Source organism: Pogona vitticeps, chromosome 3, assembly GCF_051106095.1.
Source record: "Pogona vitticeps strain Pit_001003342236 chromosome 3, PviZW2.1, whole genome shotgun sequence".
Taxonomy (NCBI): Eukaryota; Metazoa; Chordata; class Lepidosauria; order Squamata; family Agamidae; genus Pogona; species Pogona vitticeps.
Window position 1 is genome coordinate 215,766,572 of NC_135785.1, and position 18,773 is coordinate 215,785,344.

Sequence of the window (18,773 nt, forward strand, 5' to 3'; positions counted from 1 at the left end):
CTTGCCTTGCAAAGTTTGCTCCCCTGTCATGGTGGGGGTAGCTGCAGCTGCTAAGTGCACCTTTTTTGAGGGGGGCCCTCAGAGGAAGGTTGCCGGACCTCCATGTATGTGTTTTGTGTGCATGCATGCGCACACACACCTGTGGGGCCCTCGCCCGTTCTGTTTAATTTCACGGGTACCAGTGGGGGCTTTTTTCCTTTGGCAAGGAGAATTCTGTGAGGTTTTTTGTTTTAATTTTATGTCATGCCCTCCTCCAGACCCCGCTAGGTGGTCATCGGCGCTCCCTCCCTTCTCTGTTTCTTTCTCCTGCTGCTGCTGCTGGTGGTGGTGATAGTAAAGAAGGAGCTGGAGGGGGTCGTGGTTGGCGACGAGGGCTCCCGCGCCCCTCCTCCTCCTCCTCCTCGCCCCAGCTGGGCTAAGGAAACTCCTGGGCGGCTTCCTCGGGCTCTTGCTCTGCTTGGCGGAAAATCTGATGCAGCCCAGCCTCACCCAGACTCTGCCTCTAGCGGCCCCAGGTAAATTGAGTTTGAGACCCCTGACTTAGAGAGAAGCAGTTTAGGTAGTTAGGACCAGTCTTATGTTAGAGAAGAGTAATAGAGAGATAGGGAATAAGATAAGAAATGAATAACTTGATGAAAATGATTCTTCATAAGCAAATATAAATGTTATCAAAGCACAAAGTACTGAATGAATAAGATAAGACCATCCAAGATTCACTTTACATGATTTACTTATAAACACATAAATGAACATATTGGATAACTGTGATTTAGAAGTCATATTTAATAGAGTGAGGAATAAATCCTCTGGTGGCAGCAGAAAGGGTTGAAAAGTAAATGTCATACCCGAAGGTGAAACTGGGTTGTGTGGAAGAACAAACAGGGGGACTGGGGGTGTGTGACAAACAGCTTCTGGCTCTCCTCTGTATGACAACTTTTCATGCATTTGAAGAGCCATTGTATCTCATCTCAGGTTTCTTTTCTGAAAGTTAAACATCTCCAGCTCTTTAAATATTTCTTCCTACAGTTTATATTCTACTTCTCTGATGATCTTTGTCGCCCTCTAAACCTGTTTCAGTTTGTCTGCATCCTTTTAAGAGTTCAGTGTCGAGAACCTAACATAGTACTCAAGGCCTAATCAGCACCAAATAGAAGGGAACTAGTATTTCATGTGATTTGGGGACTATACTTCTGTAAATGCAGCCTAAAATTGTTGTTGTTTAGTCGTTTAGTCATGTCCGACTCTTCGTGACCCCATGGACCAGAGCACGCCAGGCCGTCCTGTCTTCCACTGCCTCCCGGAGTTGGGTTAAATTCATGTTGGCTGCTTCGATGACACTGTCCAACCATCTCATCCTCTGTCGTCCCCTTTTCCTCCTGCCTTCACACTTTCCCAACATCAGGGTCTTTTCCAAGGAGTCTTTTCTTCTCATGAGATGGCCAAAGTATTGGAGCCTCAGCTTCAGGATCTGTCCTTCCAGTGAGCACTCAGGGTTGATTTCCTTCAGAATTGATAGGTTTGTTCTCCTTTCAGTCCAGGGGACTCTCAAGAGCCTGCAGCCTAAAATAGCATTTGCCTTTTTGCAGCCACATCACACTATGAGCTCATATTCAATTTATGATCTACAACTATTATAAGAGCCTTCTTGTCTGTAGTATTACTGAGCCAAGTGTCCCACATCTTATAACTTTGTTCTGTTTTTTCCCCCAAGGTGTGGAATTTTGCACCTATCCCTGTTAAATTTCATTTTGTTGTTTTCAGCCCAGTGCTTGAGTCTGTCAAAATCTTTTTGAATTTTATTTGTTTTCCAGGCAATTAACAATTCACAAATTTAATAAGCATTCCCTGCTCCCCCTCATCCAAGTCATTTATAAAAATGTTCAAAGGCTTGTGCCCAGGACTGAGCCAGCCTTACGGTGGCTCACTTGTTACCTCCTCCCAGGTAAGGAGTAATTGATAAGCACTCTCTGAGTACAGTTCTTTACCAACTGAGTGTCCAGCTGACACTTGTGCTATCCAGCCTGCACCTAGTTAACTTGCTAATCAGAATATCATGGGGCACTTTGTCAAAAGCTTTGCTGAAGTCAAAATGATTATATTATTGAGGAAAGGAAGCCTGTAATGAGCTGGCTTGCCCAAGCAACACCAGTTCTCTATCAGATCAATCTAGAAGGAGTTTTATATTTGGAAAATACATTCTATGTGCATTTAAAACTTGCTGAACTGGGGTCAGTATGTTTATTTTATCATGACATTAATTTCTTTATTCATAATATTTGTTTACCACTTCACCCAATAAGCATTCTAGCTGCCTTGGATCCTTTTAAGGAGAAAGGGTAAAATATTATAAAGAAAGTAAATACAAAATAAGTCAGTTTTTGTTGTTCATAAACTTTCAAGTAAAAAATAATAAAGGCTTTGTAAAATATGTTTCCTTGGTGTGACTCAACCAGTAGTAGCTAGAAGTCATTTTGCAGATCCTATGATCTGGTAAGGAATTGCACTGTACCTACTGTGTGCCCTTTGCCGATAGCAAGGATGTTTCCTCTGTAGGTTGGTGGTAAGTATATGTTACTCATGCCAGGAATAGAGCCATTTTGATTCAGAACCCCTATGCCTTTGTTACATCTCATATAAAGTGATGGGAACTCTCCACCCACCTCTTGTCATAGTAGCTTATATTTTATCCATCTCCTTTAATTCAAGACTTTGAATTGTTCCTTGATGGTGGGCCCACCTGCTGCTAAAGCAAAGAGAAAAAGGCAGCTTGCGCAGTCAGTCATTCTTTGGGGTCACAATGTGTAAAGCTGAAGTTCTACATATGCTTTTCCCTTTGTCATTCTGAGACAGCTCCAGCAGTTCACAGCATCATTATCAGCTGTCTGGTACAAACAAAGGAAACAAATTTATAAATCAGCAGCAGCAATTTGTAAATGAGCACCAGGGAGGTGGCTGAGAGCTTGGACTCCCTGGGGTAGTAGAATTTAAATTCCTGCTGTAGAAATACTGTAGCTAGTTAGCATCAGGGTGATCCAGTCTTGACTAGCAGCCCCTGGTAATTAACACTTATGGTAAGATCAATAGTTTAAATAAACATCTAAAAAGGTTAGTACGTAGTTGTTTTTTAAAATGAGGTGACCATTCTTACGATTTGCTGAGACTAAATCTAGATTGAATGTTCTATTCATTTGATATGCTTCTATATTGCCAAATGTTCTGTATACTGTGATTTTCCTATGCTATCTTGCTCAACTTTTTAACCTGTCTTAGTTAAATACTACTAGTTCCCTCTCTATTATATGGCTATACATACAGATAATACAGATATGTATCTACCCACTTAAGTGACCATTACATGCACGTAACCTTGCCCACTGAAGCTTCTTCGGCCAAAAAAAAAATGTGTGAGTCATTAATGTGCCTTAGAGCTCATTGTTGTTTTTATCTGACGGAGCACAATGCTGAGGGTGGCTCAGTAACGAAGGATATTAATTACATTGGAAGCTTGTGAATCTGTCAGTAATGGGAGCATGGAACACCTTTTTGCCTTATCCAATTTTCATTTCACCTAGATGGAAATTGAGTTTCTTAGTGATTAAAATTGTAGCTGGTGGAAATATGGAAGGAGGAAAACCACATTTCAGCTTGTTATATGCTCTGCTTCAAGGGAGCTGCTCCTTGTAAAAGAACTATATTAGATATTCTGGTCTCTTTTTGAGCAGATAATTAATTCCTTGCATATTCCAGATGCTTACTTCTAATCTTTCCATTACTTATATTTCATGCATCATATTTCAGATAGAATCTATCATTCCTCCTCTTCTACTTACTTTGAAACTTCTTCACCTCATAAGAATTGTACTTTGGGTTTTCACTGCATCACATTTGCAAAGACGAAGGTTATACATTCATTTGCCCTTCTGGAGCTGGGTCCTGAGTAAGGGAAAATTCTCTCCACTGATGCACATTTATGTCACTTATGCTTCCAAGCACAGCTAGCATTGTCAGTAAAATATTTAATACAAAAACCGGTGATTTTTTTTTAAAAAGATAGTGATGACCTTTAAAATAAAAAGTATTTTGTCTGGTGCCAAAATTATTGTCAGGCACCCATACAATCTCCTGAGGAGAACTTTCCTCAGTTTAGGTACCTTTACTAAACAGGCCATTCACTGGAGCTCACTTGGTAAGGGAACTGAGAGATTGTCCTTTGACAAAAGGACTAAACATTTTGGTGGGGTACAAGGAAGAAAGGATTAGGTTTCCTCCTAACTTCTGAACAGAAAATCAGTGCAATCAGATATTTCAGTGCTAATCAAATATTCAGGAGTAAGAGAAGGGGGAAGCAGATCTATGTACCCTGCATTAAAAGGGTAATCTTGGGATTAGGACTGAAAAGCCCAAGAAAAGTGAGACTCAGTTTTGCAAGTATTTTGCTAATCAACAAGTATTTCAGCAGTTTATGTTGTATACTTCTTAAGAAATAAACTTAATCAAAGGAACCTGCTTCATAGGATTTAGTTGTATATATCAGTGGATGCTTTTGAACTGCAACTCCCAGAAACCCCAGTCAGGACAGCTGGTGGTGATGGCTTCTGGGAGTTGCAGCCCAAAACTCCTGAGTAACCCAAGGTTAAGAACCAGTGGTATATATGACTGTTCAAAAATATATGACTCTCAACAGTGTGCGTAGTATTTGTCAGCAAATGCATCACATTCAAGCTGCTGAGAGAGATACCTGCTGATCTAAGTCTCAAATATGGCTAGATAGTAATAATTTAGAGTCAGAACTCATAGTAAATTTTTCCTTGCCTTTATAAAGAAAAACTAACAAGTTCTAGCAATCATCTGCAGTCAAATAAACACTACAGTAAATCTTCCAACTATTTCAGAGACACTTTTAAAATCTTAGTCTTAACACTGAATGTTTTAATGCTCATACTGTAGATGAGCAAACGAGTTTTAATCAAGGTTTGACTTATCTAAGCATTAGGATATGTAGGTATGCAAAAACGTCCATCCGACTGATTCTTGTGTCTGTTGTGGTTCATTGTTCTTCATTTTTTTCTTGTTGCCCTTTTCCAGTAAATAAGCATCAAGGGAACCGAAAGAATCTAGACAGACAGAGAAACTGGTGAGTTTCAGCATGCCAACCTCAACATACTTTCTGATTCTCTGTCTCTGCAACACAGAGCTGATGGCAGTGCTTCACCAGCTCAGTTCAACTCAGCTTCTGAAGTATGGCATAGTTTTCTTCTCACCTGGGGCCAATTGCTATTTGCCTGAGGCAAGCAGATGAGTGGCAACTTACAAGCTGGACATCTTTTAGACCTTGTACGAATTCGTCTTTTTAGTCTGTGTGCCTAGCTCCTGGGATTACCTGTGCCCTATATCTTTTGAGAACTCATTTTTGCTAGTAGATCCTCAATGACAATTATATTAGAGAGACTAATGCAGATGGCACACTGCCTCTTCTGTGGAAAAATGTGCCAGAAATGGAGAGACTTTGAAAAAAATATCATCTGGAGGTGAGAGAGGGCATGTAGTTAAAAGTATATGTGGAACTATGGAAAGTCACCCTAGTTCTCCCAACACCTCATGGCAAAGCCATCTATTACATGGAATTCTGTGTAACTTTCCCATAACTTTGCCACTAACATGTTTCTGAAAGGAAAAGGGAATGGAGCTTCATGCCAGCTCTTTGGTAATAGACCATGTACTTCATACCAATGAAATCTACAGCTTCCATCTTGAATAGAAAACCCTGTTTTAAGCAGAATTTGATTCATAAGCATAGACTTCCATTCCCCGATGGAATTGATAGTATTGAAAAATGTGTTTAACAAAACAAGAAGTGACTTGAAGCCTCTGGATACATACTCATGTATTTCCATATTGAAAGAAAGCATTTGTTTAGCTTTAAAACTTTGGAAACTTTGCCTTTCAAGGTGGTCAAGACCACATGCTTCTGTAAGATCCAGTGGTTTGCCACCAGTCCCTTCACATGCTTCAGGCTCCCAACAATAGCAATCCAAAACTGTGTGATCATAGGTTGGCAGTAATGAAAATGTGTAGCTCCCACTTGCATACTTTTACATGTGAACAGAAAATCTACACTCCAAACCTGCAATCCAGATTAAGAGTACAGTATGTTTATTATATCAGTATGTGAAAGTCAGCAAGATAGATCCATTAGAAAATAAAACAGTATACTATATCAAAAATAACTACTAACGTTGAATTATGACATGGGATCCATTGCTTTGCAGGATCTAATTAAGAGAGGTGTTTGCATTTATTGGGTTTTTCTGGGCTGGGCAGAAGGGCTATCCATTTGATTTCAATCAAGTATGGATGAGTATACTTGATTGTTGGGTCAGTGTGTAGACTATCAAATCCTTCATCACAAGGAGCTAGATTTTTATTCCTTAAAGTTGTAATGGAAGTGTGCCATCTGACCTACTCAAGGTGTTTATAGCTGTAGAGATGCTGCTCAGCAGCTTCCCTGCAGTGGTTCAAACTGCTGTATCAAGATTCAAATTATCACACAGAAACCTGAAGAAAGAGGAAGGAAGCTAGAGGAATTGGTTTTAAAGCTGACTTTTAATGTCCAAAATCATCCAGTAGTTATGCCAGCGGAAGGGAAATGATGTAACTCAGAGTGGTAAATTGTCACTTGCATTCCACTTGCATTCCTGGTTGTGCTGAATCAGTAATTAGTAGAAATATCCACTGTGAGTTACACTATTTTCATCTACTGGCAACAAGATTAAAGAAATATATCTGAAGATTCTCAGTCATCCAGGTGAGGTTATCTGGAAGCTGAGTCGTGGCAACTCGACTTCTTTCTTATTAGGTAGAAATGTTTTGCTACTCATCCAAGTAGCTTCTTCAGTCTGAGGAGAGTTGGTAGGAGATCCCCAATATATCCTCCACATTGGTTTCACTGTGCAGTCATTATAGGATTCAACGGCAGCTTAGGAATAGAAATCTAGAGAAAACCTACATACACTGATCATTACCTGAGGTTTGACTCCCATCACCCATTGCAACACAAACTAGAGGTCATCAGAATGCTAAACCACAGAGCAAGAAACATCCCCACCGTCACGGAAGCCAAGAAGAAGGAAAATTGATATCTGACGACTGCCCTTAAGGCCTGTGGATATCCAAAATGGGCCTTTAACAAGGCAGTGCCCCGACCCAGCAGGACAAAGGGTCTGAGACCCAGAGCAAATGGAAGAATCTGATTATTATTTACATGGTGGGTGTGTCTAAAAAGCTCAAAAGGATTTTTGGTAAACGCCACATACGCATGCACTTCAAACCTACAAACACATTAAGAAAGAGACTCATCCACAGAAAAGGCAGGACACCAAAATGCAACAGGAGTAATATAATATATGTGGTCCAAAGAGGAGTGTTTGGAGCTCTGTATTGGAGAAACCAGTCACTAAACAGGAGAATGGCCCAGCACTGAAGGGGCAATGGCTCAGGACTACAATCAGCAGTGTTCCTTCATTTGAAGGACAAAAAAAAACACTCATTGGATGACCAAGATGTGCTCATTTTGGGCCGAGAAGATAGGTAGTTTGAGAGAGGGGTCAGGGAGGCCATACATGTGCATATAGAAAATACCTCACTCAACAGGGGTGGAGACCTTAGATACAATATGTCTCCTATTTCTCATGCTGCTCTTTCATCCATCCCAAGAAACATCACCAGAAAGGCCAGTGTTAATGACTGTTAACGATGGAGAAGAACTGCAAAATTGGGATTTTTCACCCCCAGTCCTTTGTCCTTGTAATAAGTCTGTTCAGACAAGGGGAAGTGAAACCAAGGTGGAAGATATGGCAGGTATTTCCTACAACTCTCCTCGGACTAAAGATTGGATGTGTAGCGAAACGTTTCAACCTAATAAAAAAGTCCAGTTGCCATGATTCAACTTCAAGATTAAACTTTCTTTTTAAAAAATTGATATATATGTATATGTGTGTGTGTGTGTGTGTGTGTATACACACACACACACACACACACACACAGTGGTGCGAAATTGCTGTAGAATGAAAACATCGTAATGCGAAATTAAAAAGCCCATAGAAACGCATTAAAACACAATTAATGCATTCCTAGGGGCTTGAAATTCACAGTCCAGCGTAGATCCTCCATAGTGTGTCCATTTTCGCTGCCTGTGCAGTGAGGAATCCGTCCCAGAAAAGAGCAGGGAGCCATGTTTTTACCCGGTGGCCATTTTGAAACCGCCGATCAGCTGGCCGAAAATCATCGCTTTACGAGAATCGGTTCCCGAAGCAGGGAACCGATCATCGCAAAGCGAAATTCCCCCATAGGAAACATCGTTTTGCGATTGCAAAATCTTCAATGTAAAGTGATTTCGTCATAAAACGGAGCGCTCGTAATGCGAGCCACCACTGTATATATATTTTGAGGCCCACATAAATTGAGAAGCAGTAAATACACCATCATCATGTGACATGAAGTTAATCCTGACTTACAACAAACTTTCCAGGGCTTTGTAGGTGTAAAATGCATACAAGTGGCTTACTATTCCCCTTTTCTGGGGACACTCTGGGACAGCACAGCATGACTGTGGCTACACAGGCTGGCTCTTCTCCTAGGATACACAGCTGAGAATCGAACTTCCAAACTTTGGCTCAACAGATGCCTAACTCACTGAGCTATCCAGCCAGCAATCAATCATATGTCTAAAAAAAACTTATAATAAATACACAAAAGAAAATAGGGAAGTTTTGCGTAGTAATAAAATATATTTTCATGCTACATGCAACAATTTATTCTATCAATATGAAATACGGTGTCATGAAAACCAAATCAGTTTTAATATGTGATATGGATAACCATGTGGCCACTGACTTTAGAAATACATAGGTGTATGAGATCCTGTAATTAGAGATGCCAAGGATCGAACATTCTGCATACACAGTACAGTGGTGCCCCGCATAGCGACGTTCATCCGTTCCGGATTAATCACCGCTATGCAGAAACATCGCTAAACGGAACTGAAAAAGCCATAGGAACACATTAAACATTCCTATGGCTCCCAAACTCACCGTTGAGTGAAGTTCCTCCATAGTGCTGCCATTTTCGCGCCCTCGGTAAGCGAGGGCAGGGCGCGAAAACACTTGCGGTGGCCATTTTGGGCACCCAGCGGCCATTTTGGAACTGCCGATCAGCTGTTTAAAAAAACATTGCAATGCGAAGATCGGTAAGCGAAACGCTTACTGATCATCACAATGCGATGTTTTGCCTATTCAGAACATTGCAATGCGATCACATTAGCGATCTAAAAAAATCGATCGCTATGCGGATTCATTGTTAAACGGTGCACTCGTTATGCGAGGCACCACTGTATTTATTATGTCACTAGCCTATTGTTATCTTACAAGTGTGAATTCACAGTGAATATGTTTACTGTAGTATGTTTCAAAATGATATAACGGAGTAACCAGAGACCATTCTCTTATTTGTATATTAGGAGCAAATGCTTTAAATTTGTCATCCTTTATTGGTAGTCAAGACCATTACTGCACATGTAGAGCTTTTAATAAGGCAATCACAACAGTGAAAGTACAGAGTCAGAACTGTATGTCTAGTGTTAAGTGATCTTAACATTAGAAAAGCCTGAGTTAGATCAGATTGTCCTTGTAAACTTAATGAACTGGGCCAAATAATTTTAAGACTGAAATGAGTGTTCCTAATATATCATCTGGGAGATCCCCTTCTATGCACATGATCATGATTATAAAAATGACCTTTGGAGATTTTATGATTGACAGAAGTATTTCCAGACAAACAGGAGAAACCCCTACTTCAGTGGTGCAGCACATGGCTCTCCATATAAAATATCCCAGATTTAGTTCCTGCATTCTTCAAATATGGTTTGAACCAATGCTATTTACAAGCTCTTTAGTTCATTACACATAACTAAGTTGGAATGACCAGCAGTTTAATTCAGTGGAAGACAGTAACATATGTGCTTTTTCATAGTTCCTGTAAAGTTTGTCGTTAAGCATCAGATTATTGGGCTTGTTTAGCCCATATTGTCTACTTTGATCAATAATGGCTCTCCAGGTTCTCTAGTGGAGTTCTCCCTCAACACTTCTTCCTGAGATCTTGTAATTAGAGATGCCAAGGATCCAACATTCTGCATACAAAGTATTTATTATGTCACTAGCCTATTGTCCTTACCTTGCATATTTTTATCACTTAATAGAGAGGTTCTAATACCTGATGTACCTTTTCCTAATAATCCCTGAAATACTCTATAAGGCAGAAGCAAAGAATCATATGTCCTTTTAATTACTTGCAAGTAAGTAATTGTTATTATTGTCTTTTTCCAGATGAGAGGCTGAATCTGAAATAGCTCAAGGTTCAATGAGCTATTGCTGGAAAAAAGATAAGAACTGGAGACTTTCTGTCTCAGCATTTACATTCTTTGTCATTGTGATACAGACATGGGCCAAGAAAGTGGTGTGTTCCTTTTAGCTGTTACTGATCCCTGAGCCAGAAAAGAACCAGCATTACTTGGATAGGATACTGTATCTTGGTAGACTGCAAATGTTGATGCCAAAATGCATGCATTATCAAACGTTATCAATGGGTCACAAAAAGCAGGTTTCACATCTGAACAGGTGAAAGACTTTCACAGTATGTTTCAGTTGGATGCTTCACTTAGATACCGTGGCTCTTCTGTGAATACTCAGATGTATGCTAAAAGGTACTGAAAATGTCTCCTAAGAATCCAAGGAGATTCATGCTTTTTCTTTGAGGCACAGGTGGCCCTGTATGTTTCTTGGGGATACCTCAGGTATTCTGTCATGCTATAACCATGGCCAGACCAGAACACTTTGCCACTTGAGACCAAAAAGAAATAGTGCCCCAATCTTCCACATGGGACTAGACTGGTAATTGAACTGTAGTTCCAATAGACAGGATATATGAAGGCAGCAGTCAAGTTTAGGAGACATGGGAAACAAGAGGGGCTTCCACCACTTTCTCCTCAGTATCTGCTACCTCAGGGAGATTCCCTCTCATTGGGGATGAGGATTTTTTTATTTATTTATTTTAAATATTCTTACCCTGCCTTTCTCCTTAAAAGAACCCAAGATGGCTTACATAAAGTACAGTTTTTAAAATCTAAAAAAGTAAGTATGCAGATACTTCGTCGTCTAGTCGTTTAGTCGTGCCCGACTCTTCGTGACCCCATGGACCAGAGCACGCCAGGCCCTCCTATCTTCCACTGCCTCCCGGAGGTCTGTCAATTTCATGTTGGTTGCTTCGCAGACACTGTCCAGCCATCTCATCCTCTGTCGTCCTCTTCTCCTCTTGCCTTCACACTTTCCTATCATCAAGGTCTTTTCCAGGGAGTCTTCTCATGAGATGGCCAAAGTATTGGAGCCTCAGCTTCAGGATCTATGCAGATACTTAAAAAAAAAAATTAAATGCAGATACTTAAAAACAATTAAACATATATTATACCATCTAGGTTAATTGTGCCTGGAAATGGATCAGCAGCCAGGAAGCAGCTGCTATAACAGGGAAGTTACATGTTCCCTGTGCCCAGCCCTAGTTAGCAATCTGGCTGTAGAGGTTTGGACTCGCAGGAGTTTCTGAAGATTTTAGAAAGGCAGCCCCACGTAGAGCTTGTTAAAGTAATCCAGCTGAGATGTAACTAGGGCATGTGTCACCATAGCCAATTCAGACCTCTCAAGAAATAGGCACAACTGGCACACTAAGCATCAGGAATTGTATACTGAAGAGGCCTTGATGTTTGAATATGGCAGGCATTATTATAAATGTTTCACTTGCCCAAGAATGTAAATCAGACCCCAAATTTCACTACCAATCTATTCAGCTGCCCCTTAAGATAACATAATACATTAATCATTCTCCTTGTAAGGATCATTTTAATTTTCAGAAAACTAAATTAATTTTGAAAATTAAAATCTTTTAAAAAATGTCCTTTGGTCCTTTGTCAAAATATAAAATTATATCAAAGGGAAAGAATTATGTAACAGTCCTCAAGCTACTACATCAGTGTTGCACATAGGCGATAAATTACTCTCCTAACAAGAAAACATGAGGCAGTTAATTTTAGAAACATAATTGTAAAATGATACCATATGAAGGCCATGTACAGACAACCTTGTGCTCCTGTTAAAGATACAGGGACCTCTTTAAACGTTTACAGTTCCTCAGCCTTCAGACCCAGCAGCAGCCTAGAGATCTGTGGAATCACCTCCTTGTTCTGAACAATGCTTCACTCATAGCCATGGTTATATTCCTTAAAATAAGTACAGTAGTTAACTCCTTGAAGACATGGTAGCAAAGAAAAGAAGGCTGCTCTTCTTAGCGAAAAAACAGCAAACTTCATTCTCAGGTATGAATTTCCTGCTTCACGTGTTCTTGAGCCAAGATCTGATAGTAAGATATCAGTTGGGGGCAAAGGCCTACAGCAAATTAAGCCCCAGTTTCTAACCTTTAGTTCTTTTCCTGACATCTTAAATTGAGGGTTTTTACTGAGCTCCAGGTTCTCCTCCTGTTGCTCTTCAGAAAAGCACTGGTTATAATCAAATGAAATATTCAGCTATACAGTTAGCATAGTTAAATTTTGCCCTGAGGAAAGTGAGCGCAGCTCCGTGATGGTTTGATTCCATAGCACTCAGTTATACTGAGACTCATTTACAAGCAAAGAAGAAGAAGAAGGAGACTCCATGCAGGGGAGTCAGGGTCATGGAATCCAGCCATCAGCCAACATGGACTTCAAAAGAGCAGTCTTAGATTACTCTTGCTGCTACTGAAGATGATTGCTTTAAATTATTCATAACAATATTCTGCACACTGCATCATTTTAAGATACTATTTTTTCTCAAGCTGCCGTGGCAAAGGGGAAAAAACCTACAATTGCAACATAAGCATTAACATGAAAAAGGAACTCTGCATAACACCCTCACAGTTCCCTCTCATTATATCATTGTGATCTCCAGGTAAGTCATTTCATGTAACTTGCCACTTCTAAGGAGATTTGGTGGTTATTGCATCGCATCCACTTTTTCCAAGTGTATCAGAGTCTAAGAATAACATAAAATAAACAGTGCTGACTTGGATTTGGCTTCCTTTTCCCCCCTGCAGCTGAAATAGTAAATATTTAAACAAGGTATGTTTCCCTTTCAGAGCAGGACTTTCCCCCCCTTCTGTCTAGTAATAATAAATTTTTAATTGGAATCATTTTTACTGAGTGCTGGTCCTGACTTTGCATGCCTGTGTGTGCGCGCGCACGCACGCACACACACACACACACACACACACACACACACACACACACACACACACACACACACAGAGAGAGCGCAATCAATTCCCTTGTACTGTAGTCAGATACATATGGGAAGGAGTCTCCCTACAGCCAGAATTTTAAGTTACCTAATTGCACTTCCCTGACTATTGAAATCCCAGGTTGTTCTAAACAGTTGTCTGAATTGCCTTGTGCATGTTCATATGCTGATCTGGAGACTTTAGAACAGAATTCATCTCTTTCAACTAAACTATTTTATTCTGCAATGTATTAATGTGACATATAATGAAATAGACTAATCAGCATTTTGGATAAAAAAACAAATAGAACAGCCATTTACTTCAAGGCAGATCCATTGTATATGTATATAGGAATTGTTTTGCCCTCAAAACCTTTCAAAATCTGACAAAACAGCAGAATGGCAGTCATGCTGGGATGGTTATGGAAGATTTGAATATCTGAGTGGTTTGGGCATCTGGTTGTAGAGCCAGAGGTTGGGAGTTCAATTCCCCATTGTGCCTCCTTAACAGGGGCTGTACTCAATGATTCATTATATCCTTCCAGTTCTGCAGTTCTATGATGATGATGATGATGATGATGATGATGATGACATCAGATGTTTGTCATGCAGTATGTGCCATATCTTCTATAAAACATTGAGGTAAGACTAGTCACTGAAATAGAGAATTTTTCTGTCAATATGAATGTTTATGTGGAATTGTTTAAAGAAAAAAGTGATTAGATAAAAAAACTGGTTATAAAATGAGATTGAAAGATCAAATGAAACAAATCCTTCCGAATAAGAATATTTCATGGTTGAACTACAGTATTTGCAATTAGAAAGATGGGCTAATGAAGGGGTAAAGAAATATAATAAAGGTAGAAAATATACGAAGTATGAACAATTACTATTATCATACGAAGATATTCAAATGACTGATTCAGTAAAGGGAGCAGTGAGTAAAATTTATAGATTCCTGGTTGACTTACAAGAAGAAGAGAGTGAGAAAGAAGGATTGAAGTTAGTGTGGGAACAAGACTTAGGAAAAAGAATAAATCATGAAGAATGGAGGAAGATGTGGAAAATGAGGGTTTTAAGATTTATGCCAGTGAGAATAAGAGAAAAAAATTCATATTGGATATAAGATGGTATTTGACACCGATAAAATTGAATAAAATTAAAGTTAGTTATCTAAATGTTGGAAATGTGAGAAGGAAATTGGTACATACTGTACTTTCATATGTGGTGGGAATGTGAAAAAGTACAAAGATTTTGGAAACTAATTTTTAAATGACTAAATGATATATGTGAAAAAGATATAGAATTTAATCCTGAGATTGCTCTACCTATATTTGAAAATGTGGAATATGATAAGATGACTAAAGAATTGATTATTAATTTATTAACAGCAGCTAAATTAATAATAGCTAGGCAATGAAAATCAAAATCTGAATTTCAAATGGAAGAATGGTATAATGAAATATGGAATATAGCCATAAATGATAAGCTGACTTGTAATTTAAAGTTTAAGAAAGGAAAGATAAAAAAGAATAATTTTTATGATATATGGGGGAGATTTTTGGAATATGTGTTAACAAGAGGAAAAGGGAAAGCTCCTAATCAAGAATCAATGCAGTTCTGGAGAAGAGGATGATAAAAGAAGAAGAAGAATATAGATGGAGGAAGAAAAGGATTATTGCAAGAGGTCCCATCTATGGTGGTGGGGAACACAGTTAATTTGTATTTTGGTTTATATATTTTATGTTTCTGTTATAGTTAAAATAAAATAAAATTGAGGTAGGTTCTAAAGTTGCAAGATATTAGTATTTTCATTTACCTATTCCACACACTGCTTGTTTTATATAGAACATTTATCCAGTGCATGTATCCCTGCCCAGATGTAACTATGGAGCCTGAAACTAAATACTCACATATTCAGATAATTACTAGATAGAGCACTTTACTATTAGAAAATAGTAGGAGATAATATATATTTTCACAGTTTCATGATCTATAATTAAATCTTAACTCAGTTTCACAAGGCAGAATTACCAATATTAATGTTTAGGTTCTGTGGCCCATCTTGAGTGGATTTCAAGCTTGAAAAACAAATCAAGTAAACAAAAATGAAGAATAAACTACAGTACTTTGGGACAGTGTGTTGCTTAGGTAATCACACAATCAGAACGTTTCCAATGCTTGATTCCTTGAAATAGCTACACATCACATCTCATACTTTTGAAAAACACATTGTTTTGGATACAGAGAAACATTTTGCTGGCATTGAAAGAGGAACTATGTAAAACTTGGAAAATAAAAAATATAGCAACTATATTTTTAGCTAAGCATAAATTTTGAACAATTAAGATTACAATCTTGTGCCCACTTACTTGGAAGTAATTGTACAATTCTGTGCAATTACTTAACTAGTACCTGCTGAATGCCAGAGATCTGCTTCCAAGTAGATGTGCAAAGCATTTCACTTTAAATATGCTTTCGTATCAGATCCATTTACCTTGTGCCTACAGGATGTGCAACACACACACACATTATTTATATAAAGTCATAATTAAATATTTAATAAACAGTGGTTAACACCTAGCAGAAAGTTTACAAAATTATTGTATATTCACAATTATCATGTGGAACAGCAATTCCTCTAGTCTTTAGCATTGCAGAAACTTCAGGATGGATGGATTTTGCTTTTGCCTTAACACAGATAACTGATTGCTGATACTCTATCTAGAGGCATGCTGTGTGTTCCAATCCTAAACTTGACCTGTTCCTTTTGAATTGTGTGGTAGGTAGGCCAATGTGAAGTCAACTTCAGAAAAATGATAGTCATCCTTAGGAAAAAGCTATGGCAACCGAGAGTTTAAGAAAATACAGGCTGTGCCCAGTATTTGCAGTATAAGTAGATGCATCCTCCATATCTTCCTCCTTTATTCAAGATGTGTTTACTGCTTGATTGACCGTCTCAGTGGTATTTTTTTAAAAAGACTTGCCTCTGACCACACAGTCCTAGCAGATCAAGATCTTACAGCTAGCATGAGGGAGCAACACACCATGTGATAAACTGGTTATGTCATCCTAACAAATCAGAATTATGAGCTACAGTATAGATATAGAACATTGTTCTATATTGCCTATATGTTGAGTGGGTTTCAACTGTATTTCAGGACATTTTTCACATCTAGCTACATGATAATATTATGAAGCTAATTCAAAGTGAGGACATCAATATAAACAGGCACATACTTTTGACTTTGTTTGCACCCCATGTATCAAAAAAGAAGCACTTTGTGAGGTAAAGTGTTATTTAAAAGGACCTATTGTTGATTTTCCTGTACAGCACCAGCAGAGATGAATGGAATCCTTTAAAGAAGAAAAATCTGCAGTTGGGGTATGCAGATCCTTAAAGTCCACTTCCACTGACATCCTCTTTTTCCCACTTTCATGTAATGTCCCTGTCTTGTTCTGTCAGGTTTTACCATTATCATCAAATTTGTATAATCTATGCTGTTATTTCAAATGCCTGGCTGGCTAGCTCAGCTGAATGCATCCAGCTGTGAAGTTGCACTGGGGGATTCACTTCCAATTGTGTGTGTGCACCTGCATGTGTGTGTGCTCGCCTCATCCTCTGTTGTGAGGTAAGTGGTCTTTTGCCAAGGCACTGCTTTGTATGTGTGTGCACGGTCAATTGTTCTTTCCTTTCTTCATCAGTTCAAAGTGATCACATGCTTTGAACTGAAGCAAAAGGATTCTGCTTTTTGAAAAAGCAGAACTTGAGGAGGAAAAGCTATGGATTGGGGGGAATGGGAATCTGAGCTGATTCACATTTCCTGTTGTGTCAGGTGATCATTAGAAAAATAGTGAATCGCCCTGCCCCAACTCCATTGCATTTCCTGCATTTTTTCCTATGTATCACACTTCAAGTTATGCATCTAGCTGTGGAGCCAGAGGCTGAGAATTCCTTACTGTACCTCCTGGGAAAAGAGGCAGCCGGTGTAGCCCTAGGCAAACTGTGGAGTCTCAGGGCACCGTCCTCAAAGGAAAGGTGAACCACTCCTGAGTACTCTATACCTAGAATGCCATAGGAAGTCAAAATTGACTTGATGGCACTTATTATTATTACTGCTTCTATTATTTCGTTGCTATTATAGTCAGCTGTAATCTTTTGAATGGCATAACAGCTGGGAAGAAAGGAGAGAGAGCATTCTGCTTTTCAATTGTATACAGAAAAGGATGGAAATCCTATTCACGGCTCAAACATACTGTCCTATACTCCTGAGGCAGACAACCAGCTGCAGTGTTTGAATTACCATGCCTGCATTTTACCACCCACCATTTCCAGCCTTTCAAAGCAGGTGCCCAGCAGGTGATTTTGCAAATCTCTGGAAAAAATGTGTTTGACAAGCTCTTTTCCAGACTGATTTTCATATCCTGTTTTAGACTGTATTTCAAATTACCAAACTAGATTTTCCTTCAAAAATTATGTCCTTACTTCAGTTGGTAGTCCAAGATTTACTTGAGACATAGTCTGTTTAACCAAAGCTCTCCTTCTACATTACTAGTATTGAACGGGCAGCCATTACAATCCACATACAATATGAAGGACTTCCAAGGTGGGGGTTTTCAATTACTTCGTGCAATATATAGGCACCTTCTGCTCAACTAACCCCACGGGGCAGTGGTTCTTAAACTTTTCTTTAACATAGACCCCCTTTAAATATATATTGTTACTGTGGTCACCAACTCAAGATTTAAAACCCTAAAGTGTATCAAGTATCACATCAACAGATATTCCTTGCTATAACAGAGACATTTTTAAAATGACTGGAAGAAGCATAATTTTGCTTTGAACAGGATGCAACCTCATCAACAGCATCAATCCATTCTGAGGCTCAGTCAAAATGTATTGTTATGAAATTCACTGTGACAATATTGAAAAGTCACTTCATCAGACAATTACAAACAGTTTTATTAGCAGAAAAAGAAGAAACACAAAGTCCATCCGAACATTCACTGACACTGACTGACTCTGACTCTCTCATCCCGTGGCTTCTGACTACGCAGTAGCAAGAAATATCACATGCTGTCTTTCAGCCACTCAACATCACTCACTTGCATATTCTCACCGTGTGCAGAAATATCTAATATGTAGTTATTTCCTATCAAACAGTTATTTTCATAACCAATTTTTACATTTGTTTGTTTTTAATGGTGGCAGTAGGTTAGAAAAGCCAAGTTTTACACAAGCAAGCAAGGGAAATTGAGTTTTGTTCCATGTTTCCTTTTCTTTCTTCCTTTTCCCCCCTCTCATTTATTCCTTCTTTCTATTTTAACTGGAAAAGATCATAACATTTCTTAAAGCCTTCACAGACCCATTGTGAGGACACTGTGCCCCTCCAGGGGTTGTCATACCACACAAGTTAAGAA

General features: G+C 39.0%; 1 long non-coding RNA gene across 1 annotated transcript in view; it reads left to right on the plus strand.

The window, feature by feature from the left end:
• LOC140705646 (uncharacterized) overlaps positions 1–18,773 on the plus strand; it is a 48,022-nt gene that overhangs the window by 6,241 nt on the left and 23,008 nt on the right. Inside the window, exon 2 of the long non-coding RNA XR_013542906.1 lies at positions 13,898–13,994. This is a non-coding gene — a long non-coding RNA (uncharacterized LOC140705646). The remainder of the gene's footprint in view (positions 1–13,897; positions 13,995–18,773) is intronic.